Here is a 21,419-nt window from a genome sequence, read left to right as displayed (position 1 = left end):
AACCTCTTCTTCTTCTTTGACATCTGGGCAGAGGTTCCTTCAGGTTGACTTCTTTGTTTCAGCAGACTCCATGTCTGAGAGGAGGGATGTCAGTCAAATCTCACTCTTCAGAAACAACCAGTCATAGCAGAGCCAGTACTGACCCTGTTTCCCTCCCTCATAGTGCCATACATTTTGAGTGAGACAGCAGAAATCCACTGTGCATGAGCAGAAATTTGCTTAGAGAGGGCGGGGCACACTGGTCACATATTCCTCCTCGCTTCTTTCTCGCTTGAGGAGCAGTTACCTCTGACCATGTGCACACGCAGAGATAATTTGTCCCTCACATTTAATATCTATGCATGTGAAATAATATATTACGCCCAAATGCATGTTTTATCATGTGAGTGCTTATGGCACTGATCTGACGCCATAACGTACTGAGTCCTCCGTGAACCAGCTCAGTCCGAGTCCTGTTAGTCAGAGTTAGTAGGGTTGGTTGACAGAAGCTCATCCTCAGCAGTGGGGCTGAGTAGGGGTTCAGCTCCAGGCATTTCTATCAGATAGCATATTGGCACGTTACTCAAAGCACACAATACAGAAATTATGAGAAATATTAAAATTAAATTCAATTGCAGTTGTCCAGTTGTCTTGTAGCCTAGGCATACCCGGTCTACACACACACACACACACACACACACACACACACACACACACACACACACACACACATGCAAAAACCCACCTGAAGCCTCATGCTGGGGAGAAGTAGATGCAAAGATGTCTTCATCCAAATATCAGGTACATATTTGGGGAGACATGAGTAGCTGATGACATAGGTAGCTCATCCTGAAGGGTTGAGACCATTCTAGAAGAGGCCTGTGTAGCTGATGAGGTAGATGGCTGCTCCTCATCCTGAAGGACTGAGACGATTCCAGCAGAGTCTTGTCTAACGGGAAGGTGGGTGGCTCATCGTGAACAGTGACAGGGGATGCTCCAAAATATTTTAGAAGTGCTGCAGGCTAGAATATAACTCTTTTACAAAACATCTAAAATGGACTGCATTTATATAGCATGTTTCCATCTGTATCAGATGCTCAAAGCATTTTACACAAACAGACACACCGATGTCAGGGTGCTGCCATGCAAGGTACTCACTATACACCGGGAACAACTTGGGGATTAAGAATCTTGCCCAAGGGCCCTTAGTGATTTTCCGGTCAGGCTGGGGTTTGAACGGAAGATCCTCTGGTCTCAAGTCCAATGATTAACCATCATCACTAGACCATCTATGAATTGCAAATTTGAATAAACATGCCCTTACATGCTACATGTCTGTCATTAGACAGGATATTAATTTGTCTTTCAGGGATGAACAGTTACCTCCTTGGTTACTGCTTCAAATTCTATGTTTGGTACACTTTTATTTATGACTGGTTAAACTGTGCTTTGTCACAAAATCAAGCTGTAGCAAATGGCAAATTTCACCTTTGAAACTACATACAGATATGAAAATTCCGTTGGCTAATCACAGGGCCCAACATTAACCCAAATGATGGATATAAATAATAACTGAACTTGGAACCGTTTTGTTGCAAGGTACAATTTTATGGTAAAATTAGATCTCATGTTTGTTGACTTAAGACCAAATTATTGTTGTATAAGCATAGCAAGCATCATATCAAGAAGGCTAACAAACATGTTGTACCACCAATTAACATTAGCCCCTCATTCATGGCATGGATACTGTAATCATACAGAGAAGAGAGTTGCATACCTTTTATCCTTTGCTCGTTTCTCTTCTTCTTTTCCTTTTTCCTAAATTGGGCACCTGATGGCTTTGACCTTTTTCTGTCCATCTCTGTTTATATGGCACTCAACAGTCAACAGACCCCCCCCCCCACACACACAACTAGAAGTCAAGACAAAACCATTTCACCTGAGTGACCACATAATAATTTTGTGTCACCTATTTTTATTAGCCATTTCACATAATTCAGAAAAAAACATGCAGGAACTATAGGCCTGTATTTATAATGTTATGAATGAGATGCGCATTATTTGGAAGAAAGTCGAGGTGTAACTGACTTTAGCCCACTAATCCACTCCCCCCCACCCTCCATTGTCCGTTCCATTAGAGGAATCCAAAGGTGAACTGTCCCCGCGCGCCCCTCCCCTTGCCATTTCTCACACACTGCTTCTGTGCACCTTCCCACCAATTTGCCAATTCGCCACACAGTGATATGATAGAAAACCACTTTGTGGTGCAGATTATTATAAAAAAAAATCAATAAGTGCTTGTTTTGCCCCCCCATGTGTCATGAAAAAATGACGCCTTCCTGGTTCAAAAACCAAAAAAACGCTACTGGAGCTGATACTCCACACTGCCAGAAGGCAAGGAGAACCGCCGGATAACTTGGACACAGCCACATCATAGAGAAGCACACCCAGCCTCCTTGCGTGTAGGAGGAGACCAGCTGTGTGAGTGCTAAAAGTAACACACAGACCTCCAGCTACTGACAAGCGACATGGTCCTACGCCCAACAATTTCCAATCTGAGAACTGTCCACTGAGGCAAAGGCAAACAATGCTAATTAGTAACACTGCACCATCTGAAGATGGGATCACAATTATGGGTCTCTCATACCGTGTGTGCACATGTGTCACGTGTCACTCTAAAACCAATTATTGTCAATGAGAAACTTTGTGCAAATGTCTCGTCATGGATCAATGCGACAGAAACCGTAGCTGCATGATGCCCCCCGCTGGACTTCAAGCTCACCATGGTCAAAGTTCAACCCAGTCCAACTTTCACTACGGTGTGGTGTGACAAAATAAGGTATCAGCCCAAAACATGGAAGACAGCAGAATACAGAAATGTGTCAGAGGAAAGGTCAGACAGCTCCTGCTAATTTACAAACAGCAGTTTTCTAAAGAAAAATCCTTACAAATGTTTATTTATTTATTTATTTTACCTCAAGATTAATTTCTGATATGGTCAGGTTTGAAGTAAAGAAAAAAAAGTTTCTTATATTAGAAAACTTGCATAAATACAATTTGAGGTTAAAAATACATTTCTTTTACAATCTTTGATGTTCCTCTCTAAACACCATATCTTTGTGTGTTGTTGGTTCAGATGAGATGATTTCTTGATTAACATAATAATGTACCTTGGACATTTATATTTAGACAAATAAAATAGCATGAAAAGTAATGTGGGAGCAGCACGGTGGCTTAGTGGTTAGCACTGTTGCCTCACAGCGAGAAGGTCGTGGGTTCAATTCCCGTGGCGTTTCTGTGTGGAGTTTGCATGTTCTCCCCGTGTTTGCGTGGGTTTCCTCCGGGTGCTCCGGTTTCCTCCCACATCCAAAGACGTGTGGGTTAGGTGGATTGGATTCTTTAAAATTGTCTGTGGGTGTGTGTGTGGGTGTTTGTCTGTTTGTGGCCCTACGACAGACTGGCTTCCTGTCCTGGGTGTACCCCGCCTTGCGCCCTATGACTGCTGGGATAGGCTCCAGCCCCCCGCGACCCTTAGTTGGACTAAGTGGTAGAAGATGAATGAATGGATGAATGAAGTAATGTGTACATGTTTTAAAGCTGGTAGATTCATTCATTCATATCTACATTTCTATCAGGAAAAAAAAACATCATCAATAAACAGAAATACTTATTATATCATATGTGTGTCTTTTAAAGATTAAAGCATATTTGGTGCAGTCACATTTCCTTTACTCTTGATGTTTATTTGTCAGCATAACATAAAGCCCATGATTAAGTTTTTTTTTTAATTTATTTTGCAATTTCAACATTTAATTATGTGCTTATTGACTATGTCATTGCACTAATGTTGTGATCACCACAGAGTAATTACAAAAATATAAATTTGACATTCATGCGATTGTGAATGCATTGAAATTATGCACAATAGGGACAGGACTTCTATCTGTGCAAGCAAAGTGTCTTATTGACTGAACTTTGACTTCTTGTACTAATGATTTATTCATTTAATGTTAAAATATAACTGAAGACAGGTCTTTCAAAAAAAAAAAAAAATAGTTTCTCTTCAAAGAGCCTTTGTTTTATGTTGAAGAGAAGCAGCAGGTGTGAGTTTGCAGAGACTGCGGGTGAGCCGGACTCTCACAACATTTAGTCAGATGAAGGCCTCTTGGGAAGAGCCTTTGGAGCCACACTTTCTTCCATCCAGATGGGAGGTTTTTGGTGTTCAGCTCCATCACTGGATGTTTTGAAGTGAATCTGTATTTGCAGGGTTTTCTGCACAGCAAGAATACTGAAGGCATTCCAAAACACTTTCCTGGTTTGTGACAGGCAGTGATTTAAGATCCCCTCTTCAGGATCAGGCCTCAAAACATTCTTTGTTGTTGTAAAATGAGACAAAAATGAAAAGAAAGAAGAATAAGTTAAAAAAAAAAATGAGGAACATTAAAACTTATGAATTTCAGAGCATTAAAAAATTCTGAATTTTGTTTAAAAATTTTCCTGATGTGGGACAAGTGAAGAAATATATGTCGTACAATATAAAAATATACAAAAAAATTGCAATTCTCTTTTCATTATGGTCTAATTACTTGTGAAAACAGATGAAAAAATTCTCAAATTTATTTAAAATTGAGACTGTTCAGCCGGTCTGCTGTGTGTCAGTCTGATCCCGTCAGATCACAGAGACTAAGCAGCACAGCATCTGGTTAGTACTTGGATGGGAGACCTCTTCAGGACACCCGCGTCTGTGTGTTTCTACAGGTAAAACTGGAGTAGCGTCAGGAAGGGAATCTGGTGTAAAACGTGCCAAATACCAATGCGGATCTGGCTGTATCTGCTGTGGCAACCCCAAGCAACAAACGGGAGCAGCCGAATGGACAATGAATTTAAAATTGAGACTGTTCTTGTAATCAGAGCAGTAACAATTAAATGGTAAATGGACTGCATTCATATAGTGCTTTTCCATCTGCAACAGACGCTCAAAGTGCTTTACAATAATGCCTCACATTCACTCCGATGTGAGGCTGCTGCCATATAAGGCGCTCATTACACACCAGGAGCAACTAGGGGATTAAGGACCTTGCCCAAGGGCCCTTAGTGATTTTCCGGTCAGGCTGGGAGTTGAACCGAGGATCCTCTGGTGTCAAGCCCAATGCTTAACCACTAATTAAAAATACTATGGCATAAAATTATTTGGTCAAAATAGATCAAACAATTTACAAATAAAAAAACATTCAGTGAGCTCGGCTGAGTGATTTATCTAGCATAAATGCAGCCTGCTGCTAAAGGCTAAGCAAACATTAGCCGGTGAAACATCAGTGTTCAGTGGTGCACTAACATTGCGTTTTACTTTCAGATTACTCACACACCTTAGACAAATTTACAGATGCACCACTGGACAAACTGCATCTGAGTAATATGTTCAGATGTGGAGAATAAGTCAGAGTGTGCCCGCTCAATCAGGTTGCTTGCTTTGGTTCTGCCTTTGAAAATTCACTCGGCTTATTGACAGATGGTCGCTCAAGACAGTTCCTCCCAACAGGGTGAGCTCCATCACTGCTTCTGTTTGCTGCTGTTAATCTTGTGGTTTTGACTCACAGATTGAGTGCTTTGCCTTTTATTTATTTTTTTCAGGAACACACATCTTCATAAACATGGTGACTCTCAGGCTTGTTCAGAAAGACAAACTACGCCCATTTTGTGCATCTGCTTGCGACATTTATAGCCAAGTTTGGGTAGGATTACTTTGAAAGAATACATGTGGATTACATGTATGTATGTACATACATTTGGATTACTTGTAATTTGATTACTTATGGATTACATTTCAAAGTAATTCTACCCAACCCTGTTTATAGCACACCCCACGCCCATTATATTGTCTTGTTATACTGAATTTACCTCCCCCCTCCACCCCACCCCCAAGAACTCACTCATCATCTTCAACCTCTTACTCCAATTAACAGGATGCCAGTCTGACGAGGGCCACACATAGACCAACACATTCACACACACGCACACACACCTATGGAAAATTTAAAGTTTCCAGTCCACCTGACCTGCATGTCTTTGGATGTGGAAGGAAGCACCCAGAGGGAGCCCACACAAACACAGGGAAAATATGCAAACTCCACACAGAAAGGCCGCAGGTGGGAATCGATCCCATGACCTTCTTGCTGTGAGGCAACCATGCTAACCACCAAGCTACCATGCTCCCCCACTCCCAACAAATACACTTTTAATCTTTTTTTTTTTTGTTTTAAAGGATGAGTGTTGCAACTTAGCATCAGGTGTGAACAATATGATGCATCAATCAACTGTTTTCATTGTGTTTGTGTTTACTGTATCTGCCTCCATTAAATACAAAAACCTTAAAAAAGAAAAGGCAGGAAGGGGGGCAGCTGCGATCATCAGCCATCTTTCCATGTCAGCCACACCATGAGTGGGGGGGCATCCATAGCATCAGCACCGCACGCACCATGTTGTTCTCCAGAGGAAATGACCTTTGTGCACTACAATGAGGTTTTATGTGCAAATGATTGCGTGAAGGTGTTCTTTCTTCTTTTCATGGCTGAAGATGGTAGTGGACCACGGGCTCCTGCATGAGCGTGTAATTTAATAACTGAGATTCATGAAGGTGAGCCATATGAAAACAAGGCTTTATAACCCTGGGGAAAAAGGAATGAGAGTGAACATTTCTGCATTTGTGCATGCACAGTCTTTCTGTGATGACTCTGTACAACTAAAATAGTATTTCTAAATGAACTGGTCTTGAACCTGGGTCTGTACACATTTGTTGTTGTTGTCATTTCAGCTGCTTCCGACAGTGTTTGGGTTCACCACAGCTGATACAGCCAGATCCGCATTGAAATTCAAATTCCATTTCAAATTTATTAATTTATATAGCGCCAATTCACAATGAGATCGTCTCAAGGCGCTTCACACAACATAATAAAAACAGAAAAAAAAATGAATTACAAATTTAAAAACACAATAAAAAGACAAAACCGTAAAAGAATACAAGAATAAAAACACATAACACTAATAATGATAAAACAAGGAAAACAAATGAGTCTTTAAACATGATTTAAAAGTTTGCACAGTATCCGACTGCCATATGTGCGCCAGGAGATTGGTATTTAGCACAAGTTTTACCTGGAGAAACACACACAGCCTCTGGTGTTCCAAAGAATGAATTCAGGAACTTTGAAGGTCCACACAATAAAATAATTTTGCTTCCCATCCAGAGTAGCTAGTAAGATAAATAAGATCATCTGGGAAGTAGCATACCTATGACAACATCACCTGTCAGAACATAGTGGCATCATCACCACACACAACCACTATTGTCTTTCCTCTTCTTGGGTGTCCAAGTTATAAGTGTGTGTGTGTGTGTGTGTGTGTGTGTGGAGGGGGGGGGGGGCAGACCTCCTGTCGACCTAGTAACCCCATAATTGGAACCATGCCAAACTGTATTTATTTTCAGTTTTGGAGATGCTTACAATAAATATACTGTGAGAAATCAATTATATATATATGTGTGTGTGTGTGTGTGTGTGTGTGTGTGTGCGCACGTAGGCACGTGTTCCTCCTCCATCCAACCGCCTGATGTTTCGATTCTAGAGAAGAAAAATCAGGTTCCTTTGCAGCACCCTTTCTTCTGTCATTGGTCAGGATCTGTCTTTTTTCTACTTCTCTTCTCCCCAGGTGGTGATTATAAGTGGCATGATACTAATGTCTCAACTTTGTGCTCCGCTGCACACAGACGAGGGAAAAATGTCAGTGGTACAATGAGAAGAGCTGTCTGTTCCTGCTCTCCCTCACTCAAGTAGCCTTCTCAGCAGGTAGACAGGGCAGAGCCCTGCCCTGTGACATCACAGCTCCCTGATGTCTCGTAGCGGCTCCCATTTCAGTCCCACTGATTATATTAAGCTCATATTGCTTGTCTGAGTCACTGTCCTTGAGTTATGTTCCAACATGAAGGGAATCTGCAGGCATGCTTGTTGTCAAAGGGGGTACAGCTAAATATGGATTGTGCTCAGATGGAAATAAATTTAAAAGGATTCTACTTCTTTCTTTTATCTTTGCTACAGTTCTGTATTTGCATTGTAATTTGAAGCACTGCTTCGTCTTTTCAGATTCAACACCTTCAGTTTGAATTGTCTTGTTTATTTTAATATGCGTTAAGGTGTGTAGACCTTTTCAGTTGTCACCACTTAAGTCATGAGAAGGATTTTCTGCACCATATCCTTTGTATTGTTAGTATTCAAATAAAAAAATCTGTCATACATATAATCAAAATTCACCATGCAGGTTAAGATACCATGACAACCACTGGTGGGCACAGTTCCGATAATCCGATAACCGATAATTATCGAATATAATGTTTTCATCCATCCATCCATCCAAGTTATCCATCAAAATGGATAACTTTAAAAACCATTATCAGACTAGTTATCTTGTGATAAATTGTTGTCTGATAATTTTTAGACAGATAACATGGTAAATAAAGCTGAACAGCTACAAACATTTATAAAATTTTAAATAAGTTGAGCACCTACCTGTTAAATGTTTCGTAGCAGATATGCAGTTCTACCCTCTGCAAAACAGAAGAGAGCTGCTTCTAGAAGAAACTGCTCTATCCTCTGCAAACAAAGGAGACCTAGTCCCCCCCCCCCAAGAAAAAATTATTTTAACCCCATACTGATACGCTGGCAATATCACCCAAGCCATCCAGCGGCATACATTTTTAACATGGTTCAAATTTTAACCAAACTAATTATTTGAATTAATGTCATGTCTGAAGTTTTATCAAATCAAATCAATTTTATTTATATAGCGCCAAATCACAACAAACAGTTGCCCCAAGGCGCTTTATATTGTAAGGCAAAGCCATACAATAATTACGGAAAAACCCCAACGGTCAAAACGACCCCCGGTGAGCAAGCACTTGGCAACAGTGGGAAGGAAAAACTCCCTTTTAACAGGAAGAAACCTCCAGCAGAACCAGGCTCAGGGAGGGGCAGTCTTCTGCTGGGACTGGTTGGGGCTGAGGGAGAGAACCAGGAAAAAGACATGCTGTGGAGGGGAGCAGTTATAAAGTGAAAATATCAGATATATGTTTTAGTTTTAAAGTAATGCGCTAATTTTTAAGGTTTTAGTGTGGATATATGCTGTGCCCAGCAGTGCATTATGGGTAGGATAGGGTAATCTCAGTACGTTCATGACATGAGAAATGCATTTGAAACACTCTGATCAGGCTCTACGGACAACAGCATTAAACTCTAGTGCCTAAAACTCTCACAAATATATTTTTGAGTTTATAGACGTGGTTATTGTGTCTGCATTTAATAAATTTTATTTTTGTGCTGGGTGACAGCTCAAACTGTACGACAGAAATGCACAGTGTCTCCTGGTTTGTTGGCTAATAGCTAATAGCCAACATTTATGTGTCAAGACAATATTGAGTCCATGTTTTACAAATTGTTGCCACGTTTAAGTAGATCATGCTCTTGTTTTACTCAAACGATGCTTAAAACGAGCGCACAATATAATAAAACGTGCGCACAATATAATAAAATAAGCGCACATTCTCTGCACATGCAAAACATTTTGCAATGTGCTTAAACTCCAGATGATGCCATGCTGGGCAGCTGGAGTTCTCTATTCGCCCTATTGATGTATCCCATAATCCCTTGCGCGCCAGAGAGTCGCTGCAGTCAAAACAACATAGACAATCCACATGATGACAATTGTAAATGAATATTATACTACAAAAATGCATTTTTTATGCTTTTCATCACATTAATAAGAGACTGCATGAATGATACCCTGAAAACTTGCTAAAACAATTCTAACAAATAATCCGTGTTTGCTACGTTTAATCTGCATTGAATTTAATAAATGCAAACCGAATTTCAGACATATTATATATATTAGTCTAGAACAAAGAAGACCAACAGTGTTGTAAAGAACAATAATCAAGACGTTGAAGAGCAAACTTCACTTTCCCCCAGAACGACATGATCAGGAAGCGAGCGTAGCTCACAGCAGCTCCCATTGAAAATAATGGAGAGACAGCCTCTGACCACATCCATTTCTAATGGGGAAATGTATTACACTGTCTCCTGGTTTGTTGGCTAATAGCCAACATTTATGTGTCAAGACAATATTGAATGCATGTTTTACAAATTGTGGCCACGTTAAGTAGATCGTGCTCTTGTTTTACTCAAAAGATGCTTAAAATGAGCGCACAATATAATAAAACGTGTGCACAATATAATAAAACGTGCACACAACATCATAAAACGTGTGCACATTCTCTCCACATGCAAAACATTTTGCGATGACACTTCCATGATCTGTAAAAACTGGAGTTATTCTGTCAGTGTTCATTTTATTTATACACCAAACCATAACTCAGCATTGCTGGAAGCCATGTAGTAAACAAGAGTTTCCAGCAGGGGGCAAGATTTTCAAAGACAGAACTGCAGGCTCATTGTTTGGGTCTGCTGTCACTTTGATGCTACCCCAAGTGATCATGGTGTTAAAACTCAAAGTCAACTTGTTAGTAGTTGCAAATGTACCAGAGACAATACTGGAATGTATCGGTTATCTGTAACTTCTGATACATTTTTGTGTGGTTTATCATTTTATCTTTATCAAATATAACTTTTCAGTTATTTGATTATCTGTTATTGAAGTTAATTTTTTGGTTATCTGTGCCCACCACTGAAGACAACCTATCCTGACACTTTCTGTATTGATTTGGGGGGGTTGATCCTTGAACAGCATAGTCTGCCAGTGTCAGCAACATGAAACCAAAGAAATGCAATTGACCCTTCTGAAAGCATGTATCAAAAAATTGAAGAATCAAAGGAGAAACAAAGCCACAGCTAAGGGTCCTATCCCACAGGGCACGAATGTTGGAGGGCAGCTGAAGATGAGAATTAGCGTGTCACCCAGTGAAAGTTGCATTGAATGAATCAAGTAATTTCCTTTGCAATTGCCATTCACAGGCTGTCACAGCCCAGTGAGATAGGACCCTAATAAATGTAGGTGACCAGAGATTCTGGTGGAAAGAACTCAGGACAAAATCTGGACATATTTCATGTGAAAGTTTGGTTGGCTTTTTGCTGGACGGGTAAGACAGCACACACAGGTCTATTGTGTACTTGGTTTGGCAAAATCAGGCAGGGCAGCACATGATTTTATGATAGCTTTTTTCAACCCTATATATGTATTTTTCTAGATCTAAGTTGGAAATCTCAAGCTTCCATTTTCCACTGAATACAGCATAACCTTCTAACCAACAAAGGCACCTTAGGATTTGTTAAAATAAAGGCTGACTGACCTTGGCTTTGTGGACAATGCTGTGGTCTTTCCAGAATCAATGGATACCCTGATTACAGCCCTTATAAAGCTAAACTGTTTCTGGGTTTGCAGTTGTCCTTGGTAAAGACTAAGATCCATACGTTCAATGACTTCCTGGACTCGCACATCATTGGTGTATGGAGACATTCACTTATCTCAGCAGTGGCAGTCATTTTGGCCCTTCGACAGACTGGCATCCTGTGCCGGGTACCCCGCCTCAGGTGATGTAACACAATGGTAAACATACCACTGTCCCAGCTTTTTTGAAATGTGTTAAACAAATATTTGCACAAAAACAATAAAGTTTATCAGTTTGAACATTAAATATCTTGTCTTTGTGGTGTATTCAATTGAATATAGGTTGAAGAGGATTTGCAAATCATTGTATTATGTTTTTATTTACATTTTACACACCATCCCAACTTCATTGGAATTGAGGTTGTATATCCATCTCGGTTGGGAGCAGCCATCAATCAATCAATCAATCAATCAATCAACATTTATTTATAAAGTGCTTTACAGCACTGACTGGTGTCCAAAGTGCTTAACATTAAAAACACAAATTTACAAAAATAAAACACATATAAAATAAAATTTTAAAACAACATAAAAAAAGAACATAAAAATAACAGAACATGTCACCTCCCCACTAAGTGTTAAAAGCCAGTTTAAATAAATAAGTCTTTAACTTAGATTTAAAAAGTGCTAGGTCAGGAATAGTATGTAACTCAAGAGGTAGCTCATTCCAGTCTGGGGCCAGCTACCGCGAAAAGCATGATCACCCCAGCGTTTATATCTTGACCTTGGAACATCTAAGTAAAGCTGGCCAGACGCCCTAATGTCCTACTGTAGGTGCGCAAGTTAAAATTTCAGACAAGTAGGGAGGTGCAAGGCCATAAATAGCTTTAAAAACAAACATTAAAATTTTAAAATCAATTCTAAAAACGAACTGGAAGCCAGTGGAGTGAGTACAGGATGGGTTGTAACATGCTCACATCTAAAAATGTTTGTTAAAAGACGAGCAAGCAGCATTCTGCACCAACCTGGAGACGTGCAGGAGAACGACTGATTAATGGTCGAATAAAGTAAGTAAGTCCCTTCGGCTGCTCCCCTGTTTGCACTCGGGGTCGCCACAGCAAATCCAAGGTGGATCTGCAAGTTGATTTGGCACAGGTTTTACGCCGGATGCCCTTCCTGACGCAACTCCACCTTACATGGAGAAATGTGGCAGGGGTGGATTTGAACCGGAACCTTCTGCACTGAAACCAGCGCATTAATCACTTGGCCACCACCCCTTGCCAAATAAAGTGCATTACAATAATCAAGTCTGGAGCTGATGAAAGCATGAATGGCTGTCTAAGATCACGTCTACTGAGAAAGGCTTTATTTTAGCCAAAAGGCGAAGTTGGGAAAAAACTAGCTTTGACAACAGAATTTATCTGTTGATCATCCATCATCCTGGGACATGTACAGAATTACTAAGAAGTGATATTTTCTGAGAAACTGAGATGTAATGCATATAACATACTTATGATTTAATGGGCTGCACATGGAATTGTACGCAAGAATGTGTTGAGGGAGCTGTTTATTACTCTTGCCATGGAAGTTATGTTTGTTTGGTGGTGTTCTGGGATGTTTGCAGGATTATTAAAATAAAACCAATGATTCAGTTTTCACAACCTTTCTACTATGAATTTTAATGTTTTTTTTTTTTTCATTACAAGATGGAGTATTTTAATGTTTGGATACAGATTTGTCAAATTAAAATTATTCAGAGCATTTTGGTGTTAGTATATCCATGTAGAAGGCAAATTTCAGCAGCCGTTGTACATAAAAAAAATGTACATATAAATAAAAAGCAAACACATAACTTTCAAATCTCACTTTTCATGTCAGCATGAATGATAATCTACCAGGTGGCGTTAAGGACATTTCACACTGAAGACCTCCAGGGCATTAAATGTGTCACGCATCGCTGTAAAATCCATTATTTTCAATGAGAGAGACACTCCACCAGTATCGCACATTGCCGCTTGTGTCAAGGTACCGCGGTCAAAGTTCAACCCCAGTCCAACTTTTCAATGCTGCACATTGTGATGTAGCCTTGCACATCCAATAGAAACGTGGCATTAGGCCAAAACACAGAGAGGCCAAAACACAACAGAGTGCAGAAATGTGTATACACAGCACTTTTCTGAACAAAATCCTTACTATGTTTTTTAACCTCAAGATTACGGTAATTAGATTACTGTACACTTTGAAGTTAAAAAACAAACAAACAAACAAACAAACAAAAAAACAGTTTCTTACATTAGAAATGTTTTTATTTAAAGTAGTTTTACTGAAAAAAAAAAACAGTATATTCCGGACTTTAACTTTTCCCATAATCCCCCTGGCGGCCCCCTGCACTTCCCAGAATGCACCATGGCGCCAGCAGTTATCATGTCTCACGGTGCATGTAAACAATGGCTAGCGAGGATGTGGATGGCATTGATCCAGCAAGTTCACAGGCGATTATGATAATGACATGTTCTCCCAAGACGGTTATCTAGAGGAGGTGTAGCACGGACCTCTCGCGGGGAGTCATGGAGCATGAGATGGTGCGAGATTCACAACTACGAAACATAACATATATATATATATATATATATATATATATATTATATATAATTATATATATATAAAACATTACCATGTGTAACATAATAACATATGTAGCTGGTTAGCCTGTGACAGGTTGCATCCTATATCAGTTGCATCAGTTAATTTCACGTTAGTCCCGAGTAAAAAGACAGCCCCAAATCATCTGAATATAGAGCCTCGATTGAAAAATCAGAGAGTTCCCATTTAATAAGTTTTCCCTTGACCAGGTAAATATGGCAGCCAACAACAAGCTTTTGGCAGAGTTCTGGTTGATTATTTGACCACTTGTCTTGCATGAGGTAAGGACTTTGGGAAAGCCATTCCAAATGTTTAATACAAGCCTATTTTATTCATTTCGCACCAGAGGTTGAGGTGTGTTTTGGACCACTAAACCTTCCTTTTTCTTAATCCATGAGGTCATTTTCAAACTTTAGTTCAGCTTTAAGGTGTTGACTTTGGAGCAGGGGCTTCTTTTTTGGATGGCAGCCTCGGTGTCCATGGTGATGGAAATTGCCTTGACTGTAAACAGTGACATTGGACTTCCAGCAGTTGGCCAGTGCACAATCCAAAGCAGTTTCCTCTCACCTCAGGGTGATACATGTGGTTTTCTTCCAGAGCTTGACAGCATAACTACACGTCCCACTAATGTACAACTGTATGAACTGATGTTCTTGGAAGCTAGAGTTGTTTAGAAATGAACTCCTACAAACATTACTGACTTGTGTAACTCTGCCACATCTTTCTCAGATCTGCATTGAGCTCCTTGGACTTTCCCACTGTCCTAGTTGTTGGTCAGTTCAGTGGGAACCATCCAACAAACTCTTTATCTTGGAACAGAGAAGCTACCAGCTGTAGTTAATCATGATTACTAATATGAAATTAAGATGTCAACTTAAAATACATTTTGGAACTTTCAGCAACACTGAATTGATAATCTAAATAGGTGCATATATTTTGAACCTTTTTGTTAATTTCAGAAACCCCGAAACAAATTGAAACTTGTGCAACATTTTTTTCTACTGAAGATATATGTTGTACAATCATTCTGATACAGCAAAAGAACAAGTCAAAGAACAAATTTTATACAGTTTTGGCATGACATTCATGTCTATATTGAGTATATGTAAATGTCTGATCATAACTGTGAACAATGAGAAAATTAATATATGACATGCTTGAGATCATAGTTGTATCACACGTGATGCCTTAAAATCAACTTCAAACATGAAGTAATGAAAATAAATAGAATGCATTTCTATACTTTTCCATCTTTGGCAGATACTAAAAGTGGTTTACAATGATGACTTGCATTCAACTTCGGAATGATGTCTGAAACTGCCATAAAATGGAAGCGCCTTCCTCTACACAATGAGCAACTTTGGGATTAAGATCCTTTTTCACAACACCTTAGTGATCTGTCTTGTTGGAGGATCAAACCCATAACACCGCAGGCAATTTATAGTGTCATAGGTTTGATCCTCCAACTGTATGTCCTGGAACTGTCAAAAGGTTGGTGATGATCAGTAGTAATAATTCATTTCTTATCACCTCCACCAGATAGTTTTTTTTTTTATTTATTGCTGTTTGTCTATGAGTTTGTATATCAGGAGGATTTTCCCAAAGGTCATGAACAAATTTCAAAAAGGTCTGGTGGAAAAGTAAGCTTTGGATGTCAGAAAAGGTGATTACATTTTTATGTTTACGTCATATAGTTAATCATGCCTTTGCTTTTTGATCCTGATAAATCTCGCAGAACTCTTCTTAAAATCTTTCATTTCTGACTCTGATTCCTTTGATCCTGAAAGCAGAAATACTGATTAGTTCAACAATCAGGATAGAGTTAATCTTCCATTAATCCAGATAAAAGCCAAACAAACAAATATCATTGGTAAGATCAAAATATAGGTAATTTGGATCATTCATTCATTCATTTTTTGAAACCGCTTAGACCCGTTAAAGGTCGGGAGGAGCCTATCCAAACAATCATTGGGAAAAAGGCAATACTATATACACCATGGACAGGCCACGAATCTATCGCAGACCCAACACACATTTTCACATGCAATTATGAATCTGTAATTATTATGTAGGACAATATGTCAACAGGCCATGAACGTAGACATTGGTGGAGGTATGAGCTATTTAGTCTCTTACCTTTCTAGTTGTATTACTGCTTTGGTTAAGGCCAACTTTTGTGGCATTGACAAAAATATTTTTGTGGACACTGAAACCACATTTCCCTCGATGTTGCCAAAGAGATGGTGAAGGATACAGACATGGGTGATAGATTAAAAGAAATAAAAAGTGTCTTAGTAGGGTGTTGGATCACTATGTGCTGCCAGACCAGCTTCAGTGCTGGCATATTTTTGTATTTTCATAAGTATAAAATATGGACAATGTTTATGAATTATGTATGCTGCTGCAGCTGAAGACGAAGAATGTCTATTACATTATCTTGACTGTATCTTGGCAGTTTGTGGGCAGTGTCTGATGGGCTTTGTGTTGTGTTCATGACTGCAACTTGCTGGTTTATGGTCAATTACGCTCAACAATACACTTTGTTATTGCTTCCTTTATTCATAAATGGAAGTAGAACATCGAAGATATCTTTATGCACATAAAAGGCTTATTTCTCTGAAATGTTAACACATTTGGTTAAATCCCTGTTAATGAGCACTTCAGCTTTGTCAAGCCAGTACATCAACCTAATGGGTGTAGCATATCAAGATCATAATTAAACAGCATGATTAGTCCACATTAAAAGGTGACTAAATGTATATTTGTGCCATATGTGTAGATGTTAGACCTCTTCAGTGCCAGGGATCTCAGGGCTTATTGTCCTGTCAACAGGGAATAGCCAAATGTTGGTGAGAATGCAAAGGCCATGAAGCAGTTGAGGATGGAGAAAGCTCCACGGATCTGCAGAGTTGCAGCTGAACTCCTCTGGCCGGGTGGAGTAGTAGTTTTCTCGGCATTGCAGACAATATTTGCTTGAATTTGGGAGATGGTATATCTTCCATACAGCCTGAAGTAAAGGCTTGTTGTCCCACTCTAGAAAGGAAACAGTGATTGCCCGGATTGCAACAACTACAGAGGGATAACACTGCTTTCTGTGCCTGAAAAAATGTTTGCAGTCCCATTTACTTGCTGCTCAGCAACTAGAGCAGTGTGTCTTTACATCCAAGAAGTCAACCATTAACCGCATTGTAGCATTTTATACCATCAATCGCATCGTAGCGTTTTGTAAAAATCAACATAGGCTGCAAATAAGCCCCACTGATATTCACGCTGGCTTTCGATGAGTACTCAGTGTTTGGTATGGTTGACCAGACTGCACTTCTGATAATTTGCAGAATCCAATGAGTGGCTCGATGACTCCCCTTACCTCCTGACGGCGGACTGGATGCCTGCATGGACTCTTGTCAGTTGTTGTTGAGTTGTGTTCTATATTGTAAACCTTTTTGGTAGAATGGCCAAAATAGTGGGTCATTCCTTTGAGTCTGGTCTGCTTGAGATTTCTTCCTCATTATCATCAGAAGTTTTTCTTTACCACTGTCGCCTGTTTGCTTGCTCTAGGGGTTGGTAAGGTTAGGCCTTACTTGTGTGAAGCACCTTGATGCAGCTTTGCTGGGGAGGTGATGGTCTAATGGTTAAGCATTGGGCTTGAGACCTGAGGATCCTCAGTTCAAATCCCAGCCTGTCTGGAAAATCACTAAGGGCCCTTGGGCAAGGTCCTTAATCCCCTAGTTGCTCCCAGTGTGTAGTGAGTACCTTGTATGGCAGCATGCTCACATCAAGGTGAATGTGAGGCATTATTTGTAAAGCGCTTTGAGCATCTGATGCAGATGGAAAAGCGCTATATAAATGCAGACCATTTACCATTTACATTGTTGTGATTTGGCTCCATATAAACTAAATAAATTGAAATAACTTGAATTGAATAGATTCCCTAATAACGGTGAGTGTGCTGACTAGGTGGCCACACTCAGACAGGTAATTTGTGATTTTGGGCATTTGCCCGGTGGGCCGCTGCACGTTTAGACGTGCGTGAGCCGGCCCTCCCAAGTTCACACCAGCCCCGTTCTCTACTTTGTAACTGCGAGTAGGTAGTGACGACTCAAAAAAACGTTATTGAGGTTTAACTTTTACTATTAATTGATAGGGAGGTACGTGCAGTTTATATACCCTTTACTTGTAGTAAACATCTTTGTGATGGTTGGAATATGGTGTAATTTTTTTTTTCTTTTTTAAACTGTAATCCTTGCAACAAACTAAATTATAATAAATATTACTTTGTTTAAGCAAAACTACGATGTTCCTCTTGTATTTGGCGGATTTATGTCCGAAGATTTTGCAAAAAATGTGTTGCCGTGCATGGGGGTATGCATCTAAAGGCTGTCGTTTTCCATCTGATGTGCAGTGTTGCCAGATTGGGCAGTTTCCCAATTGGGCTGTTTAGGATCGCCGTCTGTGGGTAAAAAATGTTTTTCTGTAGATTTATGGCCATAGAGATCAATAGACTTTTGTTCAAATTGGGTGACATTTAGTGCATCCAGGCAGTTTTTGAGCATTTTTTTGGGCTGGAAATCATCAGTCAGTCACATCTGGTAACCCTGCTGATGTGATGAGTGGCGCAGGTCCATGGGAACACGGACGCATGTCGCGCATATATTTTCACTAGATAAATCATGGAAAGAGGTGGCAAAAAAGAGGAAGGGGGGAGCGGAGAAGATTCAGGACAAAAAGCAGAAAGCTCTAGAAGCTGAGGCTTCCAGGTGTTTTAAAATAGTTAATTTGTTTGCTGTGGCCAATACTACTTCTAGCGTTGCTGCTAGTGCTCCCGGCGTCCCTACTACAACTACTGCAACTTCAACGGGCGAAAATGAGGACAACTTTACCGGAGAGGTTAGTCCAGGCTCAAAGCCAATTGATGTCTATGTTGGGTCGGGAATCGGAGGATTCCGTGTCCAGTGAGCAGGTTGTGGGAAAGGACGCACAGGAGATGACAGAACCTGAAGTTCATCATGCTAGTGCTTCAACTGTCAACGTCCCTTCAGCTACGTCTGAGGCCGAGCCTGCTATGGATTATTTCAGCCGCTCTAACCGAAACGAGCTGTCTTTATTTTTTGAAAAACACCCAACACCGAACACGAAACTGTCTGCTGTAAGGTAAGATAAACTAAACTAAACACACACACACACACACACACACACACACACACACACACACACACACACACACACACACACACACACACACACACACACACACACACACACACACACACACACACACACACATTACATTTCTCTCTCTCTCTCTCTCTCTCTCTCTCTCTCTCTCTCTCTCTCTCTCTCTCTCACACACACACACATTATCTCTCTCTCACTCTCACACACACACACACACACACACACACACACACACACACACACACACACACACACACACACACACACACACACACTTTGGAGACACAAAAGCTTTTTCTCGCTTGTGTGCTTTTGCTTCCGTTTTGTACTATGATCAAAGTGAAATGACAGTCAAAGTGTGTGTTTCGGTGTGTGTTCATGGTGTTTAGGTGTATAGTATTTGTTCATTGGGGGTTCGGTATGGATGGGTGGGTGTGCATGCTTGGGGGTGGATTCAACGGGCCAGTAGTGGGCTGGTCCAGAGGAAAAATGCCAGGGCCGAAATTTGTTCCCAGTCCGACCCTGTAGGTGGCTGGTCTCAGATGATCTCTCAAATGAAGAAGCCGGACGTGATGGTACAGGGCTGCCATGGATACACATGGTCTGTATTTACGAGGTTATAGTATTTGGATGTACTGCCAAGTACTGCACTGTGAACATTTTTTGAATGAGGTTAACAGTCAAGGATGTTTGTAAACCCTTAAATCATACAGTTTTATTCCTGCTAGAGTTTATACAATAATCCAGTAAACAAAACTGACACACTGTGCAAAGGCAGCAAGCATCACCTGGAGGAGATGGAGGAGCACAAGGTCAAGCCAGAGAAAATGTTGTATTCAAATCAATTCCGTTGTATTTGTTATATATATGTTGAAGCAGCATCATCCTGACAATGAAGTGCACTGGAGGAGAATCTAAAGTGAGAAAATAAGTATAAAGTGAGAAAATAAGTTAAAATAAATAAATAAAATAAAGTCACAGATGGAAAAAGTATGGACAGTGCACCTGGAAAGCATTCATAGAACTTCACTTTTTCCACTTTTATATTACAACCTTATTCCACAATGGATGAAATTCATTTTTTTAACCTCAAAATTCTACACACAATACCCCATAATGGCAATGTGAAAAATGTTTTTTTTTTTTTTTTTTTTAGATTTTTGCAAATTTAGTAGTAGTAGTAATAATAATAATAATAATAATAATAATAATAATAATAATAATAATAATAATAATAATAAAAACTAACTAAGAAATCACATGTACCTAAGTATTCACGGCCTTTGTCATGAAGTGCAAAATTGAGCTCAGGTGTATCCTGTTTCCACTGATCATCCTTGAGATGTTTCTACAGCTTAACTGGAATCCACCTGGGGTAAATTCAGTTTATTGGACATGATTTGTAAAGGCACACACCTGTCTACATATAAGGCCCCCCAGTTGACAGTGCATCTCAGAGCACAAACCAAGCATGAAGCCAAAGGAATTGTCTGTAGAACTCTGAGACAGGATTGTCCCAAGGCAAAATTCTGGAGAAGTTTGGATCCAACAGGACTCTTCCTAGAGCTGGCTGCCTGTCTAAACTGAGCGATCAGGGGAGAAGGGCCTTAGCCAGGGAGGTGACCAAGAATCTGATGGTCACTCTGTCAGAGCATTAGCATTCTTCTGTGTAAATAGGATAATATTCCAGAAGGACAACCATCTCTGCAGTAATCCACCATTCAGATGGTGACAAAACAAAAGCTACTCCTTAGTAAAAGACACATGGCAGCCTGCCTGGAGATTGCCAAAAGGCACCTAAAGGACTCTCAGACTATGAGAAATGATATTCTGTGGTCTGATGAGACAAAGATTAACGTCTTTGGTGTGAATGCCAAATGTCATGTTTGGAGGAAAACCAGGCACCATTCCTACAGTGAAGCATGTGGCCGCATCATGCTGTGGGGATGTTTTTCAGCAGCAGGAACTGGGAGACTAGTCAGGCTTGATGTAATGATGCAAATGTTCATCTTTCAGCAGGACAATGACCATAAGCACACAGCCAAGATATCAAAGGAGTGGCTTCAGGACAACTCTCACAATGTCCTTGAGTGGCCCAGCCACAGCCCAGACCTGCATCTCGGGAGAGATCTGAAAATGGCTGTGCACTGACTCTCCCCATCAAACCCAATGGAGCTTGAGAGGTGCTGCAATGAGGATTGAGCAAAACTGTCCAAAGATAGGTGCACCAAGCT

At 40.2% G+C, this 21,419-nt stretch overlaps 1 long non-coding RNA gene across 1 annotated transcript; it reads left to right on the top strand.

Moving 5' to 3' along the window:
- The first annotated feature begins 1,473 nt into the window (after positions 1-1,473).
- LOC117509235 lies at positions 1,474-21,112 on the top strand. Its single transcript, XR_004560324.1, has 4 exons — positions 1,474-1,578; positions 6,242-6,248; positions 20,844-20,854; positions 21,102-21,112. It is a non-coding gene; the product is annotated as an uncharacterized LOC117509235 (long non-coding RNA).
- The last annotated feature ends 307 nt before the right edge of the window (positions 21,113-21,419 follow it).

Source organism: Thalassophryne amazonica, chromosome 4, assembly GCF_902500255.1.
Source record: "Thalassophryne amazonica chromosome 4, fThaAma1.1, whole genome shotgun sequence".
Lineage (NCBI taxonomy): Eukaryota > Metazoa > Chordata > Actinopteri > Batrachoidiformes > Batrachoididae > Thalassophryne > Thalassophryne amazonica.
This window is presented reverse-complemented; position numbering and strand designations above follow the sequence as displayed.